At 41.4% G+C, this 17,702-nt stretch overlaps 1 protein-coding gene and 1 pseudogene across 10 annotated transcripts in view; both read left to right on the top strand.

Annotated features, from left to right (window-relative positions):
* Positions 1-17,702, top strand: part of PPP1R12B (protein phosphatase 1 regulatory subunit 12B) — a 267,914-nt gene that overhangs the window by 14,415 nt on the left and 235,797 nt on the right. The window lies entirely within an intron of this gene.
* On the top strand, positions 4,324-4,748 carry LOC128595599 (galectin-1-like; annotated as a pseudogene).

Below are 17,702 nucleotides of genomic sequence, written 5' to 3'. Positions count from 1 at the left end.
GTGTCATAGCTCACAGCAATCCCAACTTGGGCTTAAGCGATCTCGCCTCAGTTTTTCTATTTTTAGTAGAGACAGGGTCTTGCTTTTGCTCAAGGCTACTCTTGAACTCATGAGGTCAAGCAGTCCACCACCCTTGGCCTTCCAGAGTTGGTAGGATTACAGGCATGAGCCACCATACCTGGCCAAGTTTTTTCCTATTAAGCATAACTTAGTCTTTCTGTTGACTTTGGGAAGAAAAAATACGGATCTTCTATCACTATCATTGCGCTTTATTTTTTATTGTTTTTTTTTTTCTTTCTTTTTTTTTTGAGACAGAGTCTCACTGTGTCGCTCTTGGTAGAGTGCTGTAGCATGACAGCTTACAGCAACCTCCAACTCTTGGGCTCAAGAGATTATCTTGCTTCAGCCGCCCAAGTAGCTGGGACTACAAGTACCCACCACAACACACAGCTGTTTTTGTTGTTGTTGTTTGTTTGTTTGTTTAGCAGGCTCTGGCTGGGTTCGAACCCACTAGGCCCGGTGCATGTGGCTGGCACCCTAATCGCTGATCATGGGCGCCGAGCCTATCATTGCGCTTTAAATTAGGGCACAAAATATATGACAAGACACCATAAAGCTCTTTTCTGGCTAGTTCAAGTGGTTTTATTATTTATGAGTTCATATTTTAGAATATTAAACCTGACCAGGTGTGGTAGCTCATCTGTAATTCTAGCACTCTGGGAGACCGAGGTGGGATTGCCTGAGCTTACAGGTTGGAGACCAGCCTGAGCAAGAGTGAGACTCCGTTTCTAAAAATAACCAGGTGATAGCCAGGCATTGTGGTGGGCACCTGTAGTCCCAGCTACTCTGGAGGCTGAGACAAGAGAATCACTTGAGCCCAAGAGTTTGAGGTTGCTATGAGCTATGATGGTACATTACTCAAGTGAGACTCTGTCTCAAAAAAAAAAAAAAAATTAAACCTGACAGTTGGGGTAGGAAGGTTATATCCTTACTACTGATGGGCTGATTAGGTAGTTTGTTTATTTATTTATTTTTAGGCAGTACTTCTCACTGATGGTTAGCTAACAGATTATTTTACTTTCCTGTCTGGTTTGGCTCATTTCCCACTCATTAGCAGTTTCCCTGGAAGGCAGCCTTGGGCAAACAGTGATAGGGAAGTTAGTAATAATGAACAATTTTTTTTTTTTTTTTTTTGTAGAGACAGAGTCTCACTTTATGGCCCTTGGTAGAGTGCCGTGGCCTCACACAGCTCACAGCAACCTCCAACTCCTGGGTTTAAGCAATTCTCTTGCCTCAGCCTCCCGAGTAGCTGGGACTACAGGCGCCCACCACAACGCCTGGCTATTTTTTTTTTTTTTTGGTTACAGTTCAGCCGGGGCCGGGTTTGAACCCGCCACCCTGGGTATATGGAGCCAGCGCCTTACCGACTGAGCCACAGGCGCCACCCAATAATGAACAATTTCTTCTGTCTTATAATCTTTCACATTTCTTTATTTTTTTATTTTTTTGTAGAGACAGAGTCTCACTTTATGGCCCTCGGTAGAGTGCCTTGGCCTCACACAGCTCACAGCAACCTCCAACTCATGGGCTTAAGCGATTCCCTTGCCTCAGCCTCCCGAGTAGCTGGGACTACAGGCGCACGCCACAAAGCCCGGCTATTTTTTGGTTGCAGTTTGGCCGGGGTCGGTTTTGAACCCGCCACCCTCGGTATATGGGGCCGGCGCCTTACGGACTGAGCCACAGGCACCACCCTCACATTTCTTTATTGAATGTCTGTTCTGTACCTTACTCTGTGCTTGTTACTTTTTACTTAGCAGTAGATAAATTTTCACAACTAAATTGAATTTTGAGAATGGTCTCTAGGAGACCATTCTTGTTATTATTTATAATGGAAAATTGGATAGGTGATGATTTTTGATTGTAGCATTCTGGCTCTTTGGGGGTATGTATAGAGATGTGTAGCGGGAGTACCATGCTCATCAGTATTTGAGGCTATCATTATCTGTGCTTATGGATTGTCATATTTATTTTTTTTTATTTTTTTATTTTTTTTTTTTGTAGAGACAGAGTCTCACTGTACCGCCCTCGGGTAGAGGGCCGTGGCGTCACACGGCTCACAGCAACCTCTAACTCTTGGGCTTACGCGATTCTCTTGCCTCAGCCTCCCGAGCAGCTGGGACTACAGGCGCCCGCCACAACGCCCGGCTATTTTTTTGTTGCAGTTTGGCCGGGGCTGGGTTTGAACCCGCCACCCTCGGCATATGGGGCCGGCGCCCTACTCACTGAGCCACAGGCGCCGCCCGGATTGTCATATTTATACCTTCTTTACTTAAGATAGTAAAAGATGGAGGGTTGTTTTTTTTTTCTTTTTTTTTTGAGACATAGTCTCACTATGTCGTCCTCGGTAGAGTGCTATGGTGTCACAGCTCACAGCAAACTCAAACTCTTGGGCTTAAGCGATTCTCTTGCCTCAGCCTCCCAAGTAACTGGGACTACAGGTGCCAGCCACAATGCCCCGCTATTTTTTTGTTGCAGTTGTCATTGTTGTTTAGCAGGCCTGGGCCAGGGTTGAACCTGCTAGTCTCGGTTATGTGGCTGCGCCCTAACCACTTAGCTATGGGTGGTGAGCCAGGGGTTTGGCATTTTTTTTTTTTTTTTGTAGAGACAGAGTTTCACTTTATGGCCCTCGGTAGAGTGCCATGGCATCACACAGCTCACAGCAGCCTCCATCTCCTGGGCTTAAGCCATTCTCTTGTCTCAGCCTCCCATGTAGCTGGGACTACAGGCGCCCGCCACAACGCCCGGCTATTTTTTTTTTGTTGCAGTTCGGCCGGGCCGGGTTTGAACCCGCCACCCTCGGTATATGGGGCCGGCGCCTACCGACTGAGCCACAGGCACCGCCCCAGGGGGTTGGCATTTTTAATGAGTTTTTAATGGTTCAACATAACAATAATAATAAATCCAGATTTGTCATCTTCATCCAAAATGTTCTCTGGGAGGCAAAGAACTGAACCCTTATCTGGATTGCTAATTGAATTTTGTTCAACTTACTATTTTTGTCTATGAATGTGTTGGGTTTTTTCTTGCTTTTAAGTGTAATTTTAAAAATTGTTTCTTAAAATCTCAGGTCTTAGATTGTAACTGATTGGAGTAGATTTTTGGGGCTTGAAGTTTTATCATGCATGTAGAGTTTATGCTTTTTTTTTTTTTTTTTAGAGACAGAGTCTCACTGTACCGCCCTCGGGTAGAGTGCCCTGACGTCACACAGCTCACAGCAACCTCCAGCTCTTGGGCTTCCGCGATTCTCTTGCCTCAACCTCCCGAGCAGCTGGGACTACAGGTGCCCACCACAGCGCCCGGCTATTTTTTGGTTGCAGTTTGGCCCGGGCTGGGTTTGAACCCGCCACCCTTGGCATATGGGGCCGGTGCCCTACTCACTGAGCCACAGGTGCCGCCCGAGTTCATACTTATTTTAAGAGGCAATCCACCACCCTGAAAAAAGTAAGACCCTGTCTCTACTAAAAACAGAAAAACTGGCTGGGTGTTGTGGCAGGCACCTATAGTCTCAGCTACTCAGGAGGCTGAGGCAAGAGGATTGCTGAAGCCCAAGGGTTTGAGGTTGCTGTGAAATACTATTCCAGGGCACTCTACCCAGGGCAACAGAGTAAGACTGTGTCTCAAAAAAAAAAAAAAAAAAAAAGAGGCAATTCAACTGGAAAACAGAAGCTTTAGTTCCCAGTATTGAAAATTGACATATATGTGGCTTCTAATGCAGTATTGTGCTTCACTGTGGTCATGCGATAGGTTTATACAAGAATTTAGAAATGGGCTCGGCACCTGTAGCTCAAGTGGCTAAGGTGCCAGCCACATACACCAGACCTGGTGGGTTCCAATCCAGCCTGGGCCTGCCAAACAACAATGACAGCTACAACCAAAAAATAGCTGGGTGTTCTGGTGAGCGCCTATAGTTCCAGCTACTTGGTAGGCTGAGGTAAGAGAATCGCTTACGCCCAGGAGTTGGAGGTTGCTGTGAGCTGTGATGCTGCAGCATTCTACCCAGGGTGACAGCTTGAGGCTCTGTCTCAAAAAAAAAAAAAAAAGTTTAGACATGATTTTATATTTAGTATGCTTAAATATTATAACACAGTGATAATATGTTAGAGAACAGTGGTTCTCAACCTGTGGGTTGCGACCCCTTTGGGCAGGGGTCCTCAAACTATGGCCCGTGGGCCACATGAGGCGGTGTGATTGTATTTGTTCCCATTTTGTTTTTTTCACTTCAAAATAAGATATGTAGAGATGGCTGGTGCATCGGTCCTCGAACATCCTCCTGCTTCAGTCATGGCTTGTGGTCTGGTCACCAGCAACCTGAATCTCAAACCTGGGGAGTGCCTCAGAGTACGGGGCGAGGTGGCCCCCGACGCCAAGAGCTTTGTGCTGTACCTGGGCAAAGACAGCAACAACCCATGCCTGCGTTTCAACCCCCACTTCGATGCCCACAGGGATGCCAATACTATCGTGTGCAATAGCAAGGATGGCGGGGCCTGGGGAGCTGAGCAGTGGGAGGCTGCCTTTCCATTCCAGCCTGGAAGTGTCGCGGAGTGTGCATCAGCTTTGACCAGGCAGACCAGACCGTTAAGCTGCCAGATGGTTACACATTCAAGTTCCCTAACCGCCTCAACCTGGAGGCCATCATCTACATGGCAGCTGATGGTGACTTCAGGATCAAGTGTGTGGCCTTAGGCTGAAGCCAGCTGGCCCGTGACGCCCAATAAAGGCAGCTGCCTCTGCTCTTCCTGAAAAAAACAACAACAACAACAACAAAAAAAACAAAATAAGATATGTACAGTGTACATAGGAATCTGTTCATAGTTTTTTTTTTTTTTAAACTATAGTCCGGCCCTCCGGTGGTCTGAGGACAGTGAACTGACTCCCTGTTTAAAAAGTTTGAGGACTCCTGCCTTTGGGGGTCAAACGACCCTTTCACAGGTGTCACCTAAATATATCCTGCATATCAGATATTTACATTACAATTTATAACAGTAGCAAAATTATAGTTATGAAGTAGCAACGAAAATAATTTTATGGGTGGGGGTCACCACAACATGAGGAACTGTATTAAAGGGCTGCGGCATTAGGAAGGTTGAGAACCACTGTGTTAGAATGTTAATCTAATCCAAATTTGAGGAAATATTTTACAGTGCCATGCTCTAAATATTCATGATTATATCTGGCACAAACCCTGGCTTTTATATTTTTTTTTTTGTTTTTTGGAGACAGAGTCACATTTTGTTGCCCTTGCTGGAGTGCCATAGCATCATAGCTCACAGCAACCTCAAACTCTTGGCCTAAAGCAATTCTCTTTTCTCAGACTCATAAGTAGCTGCGATTATAGGCACCTACCATAACGCCTGGCTATTTTTAGAGAGGAGATCTTGCTCTGCCTCAGGCTGTCTCGAACCAGTGAGTTCAGGCAATCCATCTGCCTCATCCTCCCAGAGTGCTAGGATTATAGCATGAGACACTGTGCCTGGCTGGATTTTTTTTTTTTTTTTTTAAGAGACAGGGTCTTGCTATGTTGCTGAGGTTAGACTCAAATTCTTTTTTTTTTTTGTAGAGACAGAGTCTCACTGTACCACCCTCGGGTAGAGTGCCATGGCGTCACACGGCTCACAGCAACCTCTAGCTCTTGGGCTTACACGATTCTCTTGCCTCAGCCTCCCGAGCAGCTGGGACTACAGGCGCCCGCCACAACGTCCAGCTATAGACTCGAATTCTTTGGCTCAAGTAATCCTTCTCTCTCAGCCTCCCAACTAATTAGAACCTGGTATCTGGCTTGCATATGAATTTTTTGCCTAGTGACCATTTTTACATTTTTAAAAAAGCTTTTTATTATTAATAGTTCAAAATAGAAAATATAAAAGTAGAGAGAATGGTAAAGAATTTTCAAAATTTATCAACTCGTAGCCAGTCTTTCACCCTCGGTAGATGCACTGGAGTCATCACAGCTCACAGCAACCTCAAATTCTTGGGCCCAAATGATCCTCTTGCCTTAGCCTCGTGAGTTGATGGGACTTATAGGCATGCCCCACTATACCCAGATACTTTTTTTCTATTTTTCTATTTTTAGTTGAGACCTGATCTCATTCTTGCACAGGCTGGTTTCAAACTCCTGAGCTCAGGCAATCCACCTGCCTTGAGTTCCCAGGGTGCTAGGATTGTATGTGTGAGCTACCCCTCCTGGCCTAACCCATAGTCAATCTTATTTCATTTATAGATCCCTCTACCCCAACCCCAATATACTGGATTATTTTATAGCAAATTCTAGATACCACATAATCTTATTTGTAAATATTTCAATTTGTATCTCTAAAAAGGTAAGAAATTTAAATAAAAACAATCACAATTTTATTAGCACACCTAAAAATTGAGCTCTTCTTACTTAAAAAAAATTTATTAGTGTTTAAATTTCCCTGATTGTTCACAAATTTTTTAGGAAAAAAATCCTTTTATCATAAGGACACTTGTACTAGACTGTTTATTGCAGCTCAATTTACAATTGCCAAAATGTGGAAACAGCCTAAATGCCCACCAACCCAGGAATGGATTAACAAGCTGTGGTATATGTACACCATGGAATACTATTCAGCTATTAAAAAAAAATGGAGACTTTACATCCTTCGTATTAACCTGGATAGAAGTGGAAGACGTTATTCTTAGTAAAGCATCACAAGAATGGAGAAGCATGAATCCTATGTACTCAATTTTGATATGAGGACAATTAATGACAATTAAGGTCATGGTGGGGGGGAAGGAAAAGCAGAGAGAGGGAAGGAGGGAGAGGGGTGGGGCCTTGGTGTGTGCCACACCTTCTGGGGGCAAGACATGATTGCAAGAGGGACTTTACCTAACAAATGCAATCAGTGTAACCTGGCTTATTGTACCCTCAATGAATCCCCAACAATAAAAAAACTATATATATATTAAAACCATAGTTCAGGCTTTGTGCCCGTAGCATAGTGGTTACAGCGCCAGCCACATACACCATGGCTGGGGGGTTCGAACCCAGCCTGGGCCAGCTAAACAACAATGACAACTACAACAAAAAATAGCCCGGTGTTGTGGTGGGCGCCTATAATCCCAGCTACTTGGGAGGCTGAGGCAAGAGAATTGCTTACACCTAAGAGTTGGAGGTTGCTGTGAGCTGTGATGTCACAGCACTCTACCCAGGGTGACATAGTGAGACTCTGTCTCAAAAAAAAAGAAAAAAGAGTAAAATCATAGTTCAAATAAGATCTACATTGGTTGATATATCTTAAGACTCTGTCAATGTACGGTTTCTCCTCATTTTTTTTCTCTATACCTTATTTGTTGAAAAACTGGGTGCTGGGCGGTGCCTGTGGCTCAGTGAGTAGGGCACTGCCTCATATACCAAGGGGGGCGGGTTCAAACCCAGCCCCGGCCAAACTGCTACAAAAAATAGCCGGGCATTGTGGCGGCTGCCTGTAGTCCCAGCTACTTGGGAGGCTGAGGCAAGAGAATCACCTAAGCCCAGGAGTTGGAGGTTGCTGTGAGCTGTGTGACGCCACAACACTTTACCGAGGGCAGCAAAGCAAAACTCTGTCTCAAAAAAAAAGAAAAAGAAAAACTGGGTGCTCTAAAGTATCCCACAGTCTGGATTTTGTTGATTGCATGCTTGTGATGTTGATATTTTCCTTTGTTCCTTCTAGTTTCTCTTAAATTGGCAATTATATCTGATAATTATTATATCTGAGATTTCATCTGATTCAGGTTCAAGCATTTTGGCAAGAGTACATCATAGCAACATGTACCTCTTTCAGGAGGCAAATTATCTTATCTCTTTATGGTTTAGTGCCAGTTGATGGCCTAACAGAATTTTGAAGTTTCAAGACAGTCTTGATTAGACCTGAATTCTATTAGTTAATTAATTCTTTAAATTATCATTAATTCTTGTGTTGAGCTTCTAATTGGTATATCAATTATCAGTTTTAAAAACGATCGTTTTGACTGTTGCAAGGCTTGACATGGTGCCCAGCATCTAGATTGGTACCCTTGGCATGTAAATATTTGTCAGTATGATGACAATGGAGTAAACTTTTCTCTGTAGTCATTTATCTTTCCATTAACGTTTTTTTTTTTTTTTTTGAGACAGAGTCTCACTATGTCGCCCGGTAGAGTGTTGTGGCATCACAGCTCACAGAAACCTCAAACCGTGGGGGTTAAGCAATTCTCTTGCCTTAGCCTCCCAAGTAGCTGGGACTACAGGCGCCCACCACAATGCCCGGCTATGTTTTGGTTGTAGTTATCATTATTGTTTGGCAGGCCCGGGCTGGGTTCAAACCTGCCAGCTCCAATGTGTGTGGCTGGTGCCCTACGCACTGAACTATAGGCGCCGAGCCTCTTTCCATTAACTTGTAACTGAAGTTCCCCCTTGTTTTGAAATATTGTTCTAAATTCCAGTTCAGTAATGTGGTTTCTTGACCTCTCTGACAACCACCAGCCTTTGAGGTCCGTTATAAAAGAAAACTTTAAAGAAAAAGTTTTAGAGAAAACTAAAAAAGAAGAGTCAAGGTAACTTGTTGATGTAAAAGAAGAGACAGACTTTGTTTATAGACACCTACCTATCTTATAAGAGAGAAAATAGGAGGAGCGTCCATTCAAAGTGTATCAGTTTTAGACAGTTAACTGTGGTTGAATGATGTGCTTGTCTTAGAAAATGGAAATGACATTGAAGCATTCATATGGAGATTGGGTTGTCCGACTTTGTATAGTGCTTAGGAGAAATCTGTCCTTTTAATTGAGTGTTAGGAGAAATCTGCCCATCTAATTGAATGTGAATTTCGCAGTGGGATGTATGGTTTTATGAACTACCTTATTTATATGCAGGCATATCCATGGGAAGGCAGGGGCAGATTCTGTGTGTGTGTGTGCGCGCTTCTTGGCAGTTTTCTTTTTTTAGTAGTTATTTTTATTTTAAGATGGTTACTCTAGCTATGAGATGTGATATTAAAGTACCAAAACAGATTGTTTGGGTGTTGTAGATGTAGCATCACTCTTTTATAATCATGCTTCTTGTACTGATCTTCCTCTCCTTGTTTACATGTTCCCCCTTGGCAGTAAATAGCATGAATAATAAGGTCAAATGAATGATATACCTCATTATAAATCACTATGGGTAATGGAAAGTGATTTTGAAGGATGATTAAACTGCCTTCCATCTGTTGAGCATCATTTCATCTGTTGGAGAATTCCTACAACACAGGGACCCAGGTGAGGAGGCACATCTATTCAAGCCTCACCAATTGCTATACTGGCTAGTATCAGGAGAGTTTTACTGCTAGAACTTTAAGTGCTTAATAGATACTTAAAACAGGCAACATATTTATGATTGGTACCAGTTTTCAGATGAGTGCAGAGGCTGCCTCACTTCTCCTCTGTCTGTGAAATAGCCAGTACATGAGAGGGTCACCAAGGCTCAAAGTTGTTGTTGGTTTTGTATTTTTTTTTTTTTTTTGTAAGAGAGTCTTACTCATGGCAACCTCAAATTCCTGGGTTCAAGCATGTCTCCTGCCTCAGCCTTCCGAGTAGCTAGGACCACATGTGCCGCCACAACACCCAGTTAATTTTTCTATTTTTATTAGAGATGGGAACTCCTGAGCTCAAGTGATCCTCCAGATCACCTTGGCCTCCCAGAATGGTAGGATTATAGATGTGAGCCACTGCACTGAGCCTCAAAGTTTTTTTAAATAAGGAAATACCTTTGAAGTAGCATGAATTTATTTTTCTGTTCAGTGTATAAATTATTGTAAGAAGGTTATTATTTTCATTTTTTTTTAGTATCAAGGGGAGTGTCCTGTCCTGTCTTGGTAATGTAGTTCTATGGTTTGAATCTTTAAAAAATTCAAATGATCCTTTTTCTACGTGGTTTTTAGCCATAATTTATTGAGTACTTCCTCAATACTGGATGCTGTAGTAGATGATGGATGCAAATATGGCATCATCCCTGCTCTCAGGCATCCCACAGTTACTAAGAAACTTATTTTTATTTTTTCATTTTTTTGAGACAGAATCTCACTCTGTTGCCCTGGGTAGAGGCAACAGTTATAGCTCACAATAACCTCAAACTTTAGGGCCAAAGAGATACACTTGCCTTAGAGTTGTGGGACCATCCATATGCATTTGGTTTGTTAGAAGATTATTGAGTTACAGGACATTACAGCAAAAAGAGCATTAGACAACACATCTGATCCACCTCTATCATTTTACAAACAAGAAATATTAGTTCTAGGAAGAAGCCAAAGAAAATCTTAAGCCTGCACAGAAATAAAATGTAGTAGAAAGGCCAGGCGTGGTGGCTCACGCCTGTAACCCTAGCGCTCTGGGAGGCCGAGGGGTGAATTGCCTGAGCTCATGAGTTTGAGACCAGCTAAGAGTTTGAGGTTGCTGTGAGCTATGACGCCGGTGCACTCTACCAGGGGCAACATAGTGAGACTCTGTCTCAAAAAAAAAAAAAAAGCGCTACTGAGCCCAGCTCCTGCAGTGGGTCATTACTAAAACACAAACCTGTGGTCTGCCTGTGGAAGCAACTTCATTCACTGGATACTGTCCTCTGGATCAGTTCTGATTGGGATAAAGTTTTTTTTTTCTTTTTGGTGTGACAGAGTCTCACTATGTAGCTCCCTATAGAATGCCGTGGTGTCACAGCTCTCAACAACTGTAAACTCTTGGGTTTAAGCAATTCTCTTGCCTCAGCCTCCCAAGTAACTGGGACTACAGGTGCCCACCACAGTGCCCGGCTATTTTTTGGTTGTAGTTGTTCATTGTTATTTAGCAGTCCTGGGCCCAGTTCGTACTTGCCAGCCCCAGTGTATGTGTCTGGTGCCCTAGACACTGAGCTACGGGCGCCAAGCCTGTTTGGGATAAAGTTTAGCCAGAAATGATATAGAAGTATTTTAAGAAAGTTGAGTTTGTTGGAACTCAAGAGCACAATGTTTTTGCCCTGTGGTAGAAGTTTGTCTCCCATGGTAGAATTCGAAGCAGTGGATTTTGAAGGTTTTGTTGCAATGGATGTGGCAATCTGTGATGAACCTGAGCCAGAAGCAATTTTCTGAGTGATATTGACCGAAGTACAGACCATTGTAAAAATGCATGAAGGGGAAAGAAGTGAAGATGACACAGAAATTGCAGAGACTCCAAAAGAAAAGGATGTAAGGCATCTGATAATGCAATTGAAATCATTGGTTGTGGAAAAATGCTGAGGTATGCTGAGTGGTGTAGCTGGGATTGAGAGTGCTTTGTCCACTCATGTTTGTAATAAGAATAAGAAACATCTGTAATCCTAGCACTCTGGGAGGCCGAGGTAGGTGGATTGCCTGAGTTTACAGGTTTGAGACCTGCCTGAACCAGAGCGAGACCCTATCTCTAAAAATAGCTGGGCATTGTGGTGGGTATCTGTAGACCCAGCTACTTGGAGACTAAGACAAGAGAATCGCTTAAGCTCAAGAGTTTGAGGTTGCTGTGAGCTATGACCCCAAAGCACTCTACTGAGGTGACAAAGTTCCAGGATTACAGGTGTGAGCCACTGTGCCCAGTTAATAGCAATACAAAAATTTCATTCACACTTGTAACCCATTTGTAGAACAGTAAATAATTGATATAATTATTTAATTATAAATAATTCTGATATAAGGCCCTTTAGCTCAAACATATTAGTGGTAAGCACTAAGTAAATATTAACTATTATTATAGTTAGTAAAGCAAAATGGTTAAGATTATGAGCTTGGGAGTCAGACATATTTGGTTTCTAATTCTGGCTTTGCTACTTACATAAGCTTTATGTAAGCCGTGTACAGTGCCTGATTCTTAGTTGGCATTTAGGTGATTTACTGTTATTCCTAAGATGAAAACAGAACTCTTTAATGAGGCTTACTATGACCCATCAGATTATATATGATCTGATCCCCTGTTAGCTCTCAGAACTTACCTTTTCCTTATTCTACTCATTCTAGCCACATTAATTTCCTCCCTATATCTCAAAATCTAGTTGCTATTCCTGCTGAAGGTCCTTGTGTCTGCTGTTCCTTCTGTCTGGAATGCCCTTCCATCAAATATGCACATTGCTTGTTTTTTTACTTTCTACAGATCTTTACTCAATGTCACCTTTATAATAAAGCACTTCCTGATAATCCTATTTAAAAATTTCAGATGAGGGTGGCGCCTGTGGCTCAGGGGGGTAGGGCGCCGGCTCCATATGCCAGAGGTGCCGGGTTCAAACCCAGCCCTGGCCAAAAACTGCAAAAAAAAAAAAAAAATTTCAGATCAACTTTGTTTACCTTCTCATTTTAAAAAATTGAGGTAAATTTTATATAGTAAAATGTATAAAACATAAATCTACAGTTTGATGGGTTTTCATAATGTATACAGCCATATAATCATCAACCAAATCAAGAAATAGGACATTTTTGTCACCCTTGAAAGTTCTACCCTTAACCATTCACCCAGGCAGCCATTTGTCTGTTCTTTTTTTTTTTGTAGAGACAGAGTTTCACTTTATTGCCCTTGGTAGAGTGCCGTGGTGTCACACAGCTCACAGCAACCTCCAACTCCTGGGCTTAAGCGATTCTCCTGCCTCAGCCTCCCGAGTAGCTGGGACTACAGGCGCCCGCCACAACGCCCGGCTATTTTTTTTTTTGGTTGCAGTTTGGCCGGGGCTGGGTTTGAACCCGCCACCCTCGGCATATGGAGCCGGCGCCCTACTCACTGAGCCACAGGCACCGTCCTCATTTGTCTGTTCTTAAATGGAATAGAGAATATGTTCAACTGAACGTAATATTTTTGAGGTTTATCCAATTTTTTAGGTATCCATTACTCCTTTCTGTGTCTAAGTAGTATTCTGTTGAGTGAATATTCCACGATTAGTTTACCCTTCTGTTAACTGACATTTAGGTGTTTTTTTTTTTTCTGTTACGGATAAAGACAGTAAAGGTGCTATGAATGTTCTTCAATACGAGTCTTTTTGTAGACAAACTGTATTTTCATTTCTCTTAGGTAAATATCTTGCAATGAAATTGCTAGATTATAGAGCATATAAAATTTTAACTTTAATAGCAACTTTCAGTTTTCCAACATGGTTGTACCATTTTACACTTCTACTAGCAGTAAATGAAAATTCTATTTGCTCTACATCCTTGTTAATATTTGATATCGTCAGTTTTATCTTTTTGAATGAGAGTACCATTTGCTTCACGTCTTTGTTGATATTGTCGATGTCTATTTTATTTCCTTTTCTTTTTAATGTTAGCCATTCTAGTGTTTGTATAGTGCTACCTCATAATGGTTTTAATTTGTACTTCTGCAACAACTAGTGATGTTCAGCACTTTCTCACATATTTCTTGGTCATTTGGAAGGGTGTGTGTGTATGTATGTCTGGTTCAAGTCTTTTGCACATCTAAAATATTTTTGTCTTTTTATTGATTTATAGACATTCTTGATTTTTTTTTTTTTATCAAATTCTGGATTTTCTAGCTAGGTATTAGAATCTATTAATCATGATGATTTTTTTTTTTTTTTTGTCTTTTTACCAAAGGTGTAAATCTTTGAAACACTAAAGTTTTCATTTTTTTTTTTTTTTGTAGAGACAGAGTCTCACTTTATGGCCCTCGGTAGAGTGCCGTGGCCTCACATAGCTCACAGCAACCTCCAACTCCTGGTCTTAAGCAATTCTCTTGCCTCAGCCTCCCGAGTATAGCTGGGACTACAGGCGCCTGCCACAACGCCCGCTATTTTTTGGTTGCAGTTTGGCCAGGGCCGGGTTTGAACCCGCCACCCTCAGTATATGGGGCCAGCGCCTTACTGACTGAGCCATAGGCACCGCCCTAACACTAAAGTTTTCAATCTTGGCAGTGTCTAGTTCATCAGTTTTTCCTTTTGTTGCTTGTACTTTTGTGCATGTCTGAGAAAACTTTGCCTAGTCTAAGGTCATGAAGATTTACAAGTATGCTTTTTTCTTAGAGTTTCGTATTAATAGTTTTAGTTAGCGCTTCCATTTGGGTGTTTGATTCATTTTGAGTTAATTTTTATAGGTAGTATGAGGTAGGAATCCAACTTTATTCTTTTTTATTTATTTACTTATTTATTTTATTGAGATAATGTCTCACTATGTCGCCCTTGGTAGCACCAAGGCGTCACAGCTCACAGCAACCTCAAACTCTTGGGCTTAAATGATTCTCTTGCCTCAGCCTCCCAAGTAGCTGGGATCATAAGGTGCCCATCACAATGCTCAGCTATTTTTGTTATTGTTGTTGTTGTAGTTGTCATTGTTGTTTGGCCGGCCCATGCTGGGTTCGAACCCACCAGCCCTGATCTATGCGGCTGGCGCCCTAGCCTCTGAGCTATAGGTACCAAGCCCAACTTTATTCTTCCTGTGGATATCCAGTTGTCTCAGCACAAAAAGTGAAAAGACACTAATGTTTAAACCTTTCTTTTTCTGGTCTTCATCTTTAACCAGAACATTCACTATGGTGTTGATACTGATAGAAGATATCTTTTTTTCCTCTTTATTAGAATGTCTCTAGTATTTCTCTATTAAATATGTTGATTAGTTACCAGTAGGTTCTTTTTTAAAATTTCAGATTAGTGTAAGGATACAGATGATCAGATTACATGTTTGCATTTGTTAAGTAAAGTGCCTGTTGTAGTTGTGTCCCACACCCAGGAGGTGTGCCATATACCCTTCCATTGTGCCCATTAGGTGGGAGCTCACCAATCCTCCTCCTTCCACCTCTTCCCCCTTCCTTCTCTCCTTTCCCCTCCCTCCTTTCCCCAGCTTGAATTGAATCGAGTTTTTCTCTTGTGTGGGTGTATATTAGCTTCTCTACTGGCTTCATGTTAGTATTTTTTTTTGTTTGTTTGAGACACAGTCTCACTTTGTCGCTCTCTTTAGAGTGGCGTGGTGTCATACATAGCTCACAGCAACCTTAAACTCTTGGGCACAAGTGATCCTATTGCCTCAGCCTCCCAAGTAGCTGGGACTACAGCCACGGGCCACAAGGCGTGGCTATTTTTAGAGACAGGGTCTCGCTCTAGCTCAGGCTGGTCTGAAACTCCTGAGCTCAGGCAATCCACCTCCCTTGGCCTCCCAGAGTGCTGGATTATAGGCCTGAGCCACATATCATATCAGTATTGAGTACATTGGATACTTGCTTTTCCATTCTTGTGATACTTTACTAAGAAGAATGTGTTTCTACTCCATCCAGGTTAATACAAAAGATGTAAAGTCTCTATCTTTTTTTAAATGTTCCAATAGCTTCTTTTGATTAATTTAAGCCTTTTTCTAATTTCTAGTTTTTGAAGATTTTTTAAAATCCCCCTTTTACTGTAAACTTTAACACACCAGCAGAAAAATGAGCATAAAACATAAATGTACAACTTAATGGATTTTTATGAAGCAAAGGGTTTGAGTTACTACCACCTTAGTCAAAAAAATATTATTTGCTAATGGTTTTAAGATTAAGATATATATTAATGTTTGGATACCTTTGATAATAAAAGCATTCATTAAAGCTTAAAAGTATTATTGGGTGATGTCTCACATAGTGTGCTTTCAAAGTGCCAGTTATGAACCATAGCTTTAACCGAGGCTGCCATTATTTTACATTTTCAGGAAGATCCGTTTTTCTCCTGAGCTTTATAACTATATATCCAGCTAGATTCTCATTATCTGTCCTTGGAGAACTCACAGTACCTCAAACTGAACATATTTTATATGAATTGTTTCTCTTCATGTGTTTCCTATGTCAGTAAAGGACATCTCCCTCTATCTAGTTATGCCAAAAAGCTGGTAACATCTGTGACTCTTATTTTTCTTGTTCATTTGTTCAGCAGAGTTTATCTAGCGCTGGGGCATTTAGCTAGCACTGGGGATGTAGTAGGGAATAAAACAGACATGACCCTTTCATGAGCTAATAGTACTGAGGCCTGTGCATTGTGTCCCCTCAATATCTGTCAAATTTGTCTCCTTTCAGTTTTTTTATACCATTTTAGTCCAAATCATTGTTTCTCACCTGGATCACAGAAGCAGTCTGTTGAATGATTTTTGTGCTTCTACTTTTGCTCCTACAACTGTTTTCTGTACTTGAGCCAGGAAGATCTGAATATTTCACTCCTTTCTTAAAAATCTTCAGTGGTTGTCACTCCTCTGCTCTCTAGTCTGATTTCTTATCGATCCTATCTTTGAATTCTATACTTCAACCACATGTATCATCTTCCATTTCCTTAATCATATCATGTTCTCTTGTCTCCAAGTTTTACTACATTTCCACCATCTACTTCTCTGATCCTTATTGTCTCTTTGTCTACCCATCTTTCAGGTCTCAGGTTCAATTATCACTGCCTTCAAGGAGCATCCCCATGACTGTATTCATACTACATTTTCCCTTTGTGTCTCACCGCTTATCCGTCATAACACTTGTCATACAGACTTATAGTTTAATAGTCTGACTTCCCCTAACTGGACTTTAAGCTCTGGGAGAACAGGGACTGTGTCTAACTTTTTCACTGTTATGTAAATTGCATCTACCATATTATTTATAGGTATTGGGAATAAAGATTTGTTCAGTGAATGCACTAAGCAGAGCAAGAGGGTGATGGCAAGAGAAGAGCAGTGAATTGTTTCATTTGATAATTTGATGGGAATAATCTGAGTTGGAATTTGGGTTCCTATTTCAACTCTTAAAGCTTCTTTTGCTTCAGCATATTTTATTTTATTTTTTAATTTTTTAATTTTCTTTTTTAATAATTGATTCTTATTTTAATCTTTTTTATCAGTTAAGTTTTGGTTGCTTAGGGTTTCCAGGGAATTAGGAATTTGATAGTGTGTTCTTATGTCTTTTAAAGACCAAGAGAACTAGAAGGGGAGTATAAACTAGGATTTTAGATGCTAAATATATTGCAGAATTTAGATCCTTGACCTTCAAGGAGTGTATCAATGTGAGGAGTGCAACTGTTAGGAATAAAAGTACCTCCGATGTTGAAAGTTTTAACAAAGTTCAGACTGTCTGCTGTGTCGTAGGTATTACAGCTTTAAAATCAGCCAGAAGCAAACTGGAAGTATAAATTGAATGGATTGATAGAAACGTGAGAGTCATTGTAAGAATAAAACATACTGGGCCGGGCATAATGGCTCATGCCTGTAATTTTAGCACTCTGGGAGGCCAAGCTGGGTAGATTGCTTGAGCTCAGGAGTTTGAGACTAGCCTGAGCAAGAGTAAGACCCCATCGCCACTAAAAACAGAAAAACTAGTTGGGCATAGTGGCACATGCCTATAGTCCCAGCTACTTGGGAGGCTAAGGCAAGTGGATGGCTTGACTCCAAGAGTTTGAGGTTTCTATGAGCTATGATGACACCATTGCGCTGTAGTGTAGGTGACAGAGTGAGATTCTGTCTCGAAGAAAAGAGAAAACAAAACACACTTTTTTTTTTTAGCGTAGTTTAAGGCAGACATCCTCAAACTTTTTAAACAGGGGGCCAATTCACTGTTCCTCAGACCGTTGGAGGGCCAGACTATAGTTTACAAAAGAAAAACAACTATGAACAAATTCCTATATACACTGCACATAATCTTATTTTGAAGTGAAAAACAAAATGGGAACAAATACAATTCACACCACTTCATGTGGCCCA

Source organism: Nycticebus coucang, chromosome 10, assembly GCF_027406575.1.
Source record: "Nycticebus coucang isolate mNycCou1 chromosome 10, mNycCou1.pri, whole genome shotgun sequence".
Taxonomy (NCBI): Eukaryota; Metazoa; Chordata; class Mammalia; order Primates; family Lorisidae; genus Nycticebus; species Nycticebus coucang.
The sequence above is the reverse complement of the archived record's forward strand: the minus strand, read 5'-3'. Positions and strand labels throughout refer to the sequence as shown.